The sequence below is a fragment of the Melanotaenia boesemani genome, chromosome 2, assembly GCF_017639745.1.
Source record: "Melanotaenia boesemani isolate fMelBoe1 chromosome 2, fMelBoe1.pri, whole genome shotgun sequence".
NCBI classification, from domain to species: domain Eukaryota; kingdom Metazoa; phylum Chordata; class Actinopteri; order Atheriniformes; family Melanotaeniidae; genus Melanotaenia; species Melanotaenia boesemani.
Window position 1 is genome coordinate 438,497 of NC_055683.1, and position 4,264 is coordinate 442,760.

General features: G+C 42.2%; 1 long non-coding RNA gene across 1 annotated transcript; it reads left to right on the forward strand.

Annotated features, from left to right (window-relative positions):
• The first annotated feature begins 2,424 nt into the window (after window positions 1-2,424).
• On the forward strand, window positions 2,425-3,356 carry LOC121650374. Its single transcript, XR_006012256.1, has 3 exons — window positions 2,425-2,451; window positions 2,559-2,615; window positions 3,295-3,356. It is a non-coding gene; the product is annotated as an uncharacterized LOC121650374 (long non-coding RNA).
• The last annotated feature ends 908 nt before the right edge of the window (window positions 3,357-4,264 follow it).

The window sequence follows — 4,264 nt, forward strand, 5'->3', positions numbered from 1 at the left end:
ACAACAACGGAATTCCAGCAACTTAATCGCAGCCATTAGAAAAGGGTGTACAACAATGACGGCAACCAAAGAAATGAATAAAGTTTTACAACAATATTATGAGGCATTGTACACCTCAGACATAAATCCCAAACAGGAAGAAATGACAGTATTTTTTACCAATTTGAATCTACCTAAATTGACTCCTGAACAGGCGGACCTATTAGGTGGTCCTATGACAGAGACTGAAATTAGGAAATCCATAATCTAGTATGAAAAATGGGAAATTGCCCGGGTTAGACGGGCTTCCCGTTGAGTATTATAAGCAATTCTTGGACATCCTGGTTCCAGTGCTAAAGGAGGTATATAATGAAGTGTATACTTTACAGTCCCTACCCCCTACTTTTGGCGAAGCCCTGATATCTGTTCTGCCAAAGAAGGATAAGGACCCTTTGCAACCCTCTAATTACAGACCCATTAGCTTACTCAATGTAGACTGCAAGATTTTAACTAAGATCTTAGCAACTCGCTTAGAGAAAGTATTACCGGTTATCACACACCCAGACCAAGTGGGCTTTATGAAAAATAGATCATCGACAGACAACATGAGGAGATTGATACACCTAATTAGCATTAACAGGGGAAAAAATGGTCCAATGGTTGCTCTTTCCCTCGACGCGGAGAAGGCTTTTGACCGTGTTCAGTGGGATTTTCTTTTTGGGGCACTGTCAAATTTTGGGTTTAATAACCACTTTATTACATGGGTTAAAACACTATATAACAGCCCCAGGGCATCAGTCATAACCAACGGTGTAATATTGCCCTTCTTCAGTCTTAAAAGGGGCACGAGGCAGGGTTGCCCTCTTTCGCCTCTGATTTTTAACATCTCACTGGAACCACTGGCTGATGTACGCTGGATAATCTCTATGATGGTGTAGTGTTTATGTCATACAATGAACTGCTGAAGAAATACAACCTGACTGGAAAGGAAAATTTCTAGAAATACCTGCAGATCAGGAACTGTGTCAAGTCACTCAAACAGCAAAATGAAGAAAACCTCATTCTGGATTACTTCGCAAGGCCCCCTCATCATCATCGCGCTTCCACTTTTTACAGAACAATCAGCTACGCCATCAGCAGTGACTGTAAAAATTTAAAGGTTTTGTGGGAAAAGGACATTGGGTGTGTGTTCGGCAATGAGGAATGGATGAAAATTTTTTCACAGACTGGAAAATACATAAGGGAATGTAAAGGTAAATTTACACAGTACAAAATTATACAGAGATATTACTGGACACCAGTGAGACTGAACAGAATGGGTCTTAAAAGTGACTTTATGTGCTGGAAATGTCAAAAGGATGCAGGTACACTGATACATTGTCTGTGGGAATGTCCATTTATAAGACCCCTGTGGTTGATTATTGTACGAATCCTGAGTGATTGGTTGAGTGAAACAGTGCCACTCTGTCCAAGACTCTGTTTGCTTGGTGATAGAGGACGGCTGTCTCATATATCAAAAGGAAAGTTTTCCGTTATTATAATTGGGATCTCTGTAGCAGCCAGGGTTATCTTTAAGCACTGGAAAACTCCAAAAACCCCACAAGTTAAGGAATGGGTCAACCTGATGGTTAAAATGGCCTCATATGAGTGTATGCTCTACAAATTAAGTAGCAGGGACAACACTATTGCACCGGTCTGGGGACCATTTTGGTCTTACATTACTATAAGAGCCACCCAACAGGATGACTCCTGAAGGCTCCCTTACTGATGACTGTCTCATGTTTTTGTATCTGGTAGCTACTGTCACACCCCATGTTTGTTTATTTATTTATTTACTTATTTATTTATGTTCACTTATGTTTTTATATATTTGTCTTATTTTATACGCGATAGCCCCTCATATGTCAAGGTCAATTTATGTCAACCTCTCCAATGTTAAAAGATGTTTAACAGAATGTTTTGTTACTCTGTCATGTAAAAAATGTTAATTAAAAAAAAAAAATCAATAAATCTGTTTTCTAAGAGCTCAGAGGTCAGGTTTAACAAAGTGTTAAATGTAGCAACAGATAAAATTAAATTCAAGTAAATCAACTTGAAATTAAAACAATAATTTAAGAAACAACAAACTTGTAGAGCATCAAGCAATAAATGAATGAAGTCGGAAAAGTGACAAAAATAACACTAAGGTAAAAAAACATGGTTTATTTAAAAAGATGAATAATTTGAAACAGTTTTGGTGATAAAGAATCATCTAGTAGCTGGTTAGATGAATCCGATCAAACAGGTGAACATGTCTCCCGTTCCCACTCTTTCCTATAATGGATGAAAGTGTGTATGTGTGTGTGAGCTGGTGGGCGGACGTCACCACAGCAGCTTGTTTCACATCTGTTCTGTGTGTTTGTGTCTACAGGTGAACTCTCTGCCAGTTCTCTGGCTCGTTGATGAGCAGCTAGTGGTCCCTCCTGGATACCTGTAAGTAAAAGACAAGTCCTGATCAATGTTTTACATCAGCAGCTGAGCCTCTATTTGTATGTCCACACCGTCTTCCTGCTGTTAAATGTGTGTGTCTGTCTCTGCAGGATGCCGGTGCACGACCCCCGCCCCGCTGCAACCACCCAGAGCGCCTGCTGCTCACAGTAAGTTTTCAATGGATGCTTTCACTCCAGATCTTCTTTTTTTTTCTCTCCTGATCTGTGCCAGTGGACCAGGTTTCTGCTTTGTTGCCTCAATATTTGTGTCCCATGGAAAGTTAAGGTTCTTGAGATTGGAAGGATGTATACCGGGGCTATTCAATTCGGTCCTACGAGGGCCGCAATCCAGTAGGTTTTCCATATATCCCTGTTTCAACACACCTGACTCAAATTAATTAGTCATTGTGCAGAACTTGATTGGCTGTTAGATCTATTAATTTGATGCAGGTGTGTTGAAACAGGGATGTATGGAAAACCTGCTGGATTGCGGCCCTCGTAGGACTGAATTGAATAGCACTGATGTATACCATTCCAGGCTAAAATCATAACAACAGATTGATTTTATACGTTTATTTTCGACCAGTCACCAATGCAATTTATCTGGGAAGCCATGCTGTTCCCCAGTAGCAAATGATGCTGTAACAAAAGAGGTCCTGTTACATCAACAAGGGTCCAGTAAAAGTAGTCCAGTAAAATAGTTGGTCCACAACAAGTCTTTTATCCATAAAAACTCATTGTAAGCGAAACCTGAAGGATTTTAAGGTGTACTTTTTTCCTAATTGTGAGTCACAATGGAAACACGAGTTCTCCTCTGACTGGTTTTTATTCTGTTTTGTGGCTGCAGGAAGAGGAAGCGAGATGACCACAGCGAGCCACCATACGTTAAGAAGCCACCCAACGCCTTCATGCTCTTTCTGAAGGAGCAGAGGGTGAGTGTGGTGGCTGAACTTGGCCACACCGGGAGCGCGGCGGTGAACACCATCTTGGGGGAGAGAGTAAGTAAACTTGATCTGCTAAGCATCCTGTGTTGATGCTGGTTTCTGATCTGAGAGGCTGACAGTACTTTGTGGTCTGTCCACAGTGGAAGTCCTTGTCCACCGAGCAGCAGGCCAAGTACTACCAGGAGGCCGACGCAGCGAGGCGCCGCCATGAGCAGCAGCACCCCAGTGGTCCAGCAGGGACAACTACGTACGTACGCTGTGCTCAGACATGATCACCTCACTGCACTGATGCTGATGAAACGGTGACAGCAAAGAGTTTCTATCAGCTGGTATCAGAGGAAAAATCAAATGTCTCTTTTTCACTTTTTAGGGCCAGAAGAGGAAGAGGAGGCGTCAGGGGAGCACAGCTCCCAGCAGCTCTGGAGGTAACGCAAGACTTCACAGCATGTGTCCCATAGGTCCAAAGGTCCCAGATTGTTAAAACATTATTGTTGAACAACAGAGACACACGTTGAAGAAATCAGCTGATTGAAACTTTAAGATGAAGATCACAGTCAGGGTTAGAATTAAAATCGTTCTTGAAGTTGTCTCAGAAGGCTGATGGTGTTTTTGTATTTGTGTTGCAGTTTCCTCTTCTCAGCCTGAGGGAGGGTCTGCAGCACCTGCCTCTGATGTCTGAGGTAAGCCCCACCTCCTGGTGGATCCTGCTAGGTCCTCCACTACTTCACCACCCCAAGCCCAGACAGAGTCCACCCATTCAGCAATATACTGATTTTTTGGCCCTTAAATCCTTAAAGATAGCCAGTCAGTTAGTTCATCTGAATGGCAGGAACCTTGGAGTCATTCTTGACCAGGATTAGTTCTTTAGTTCTC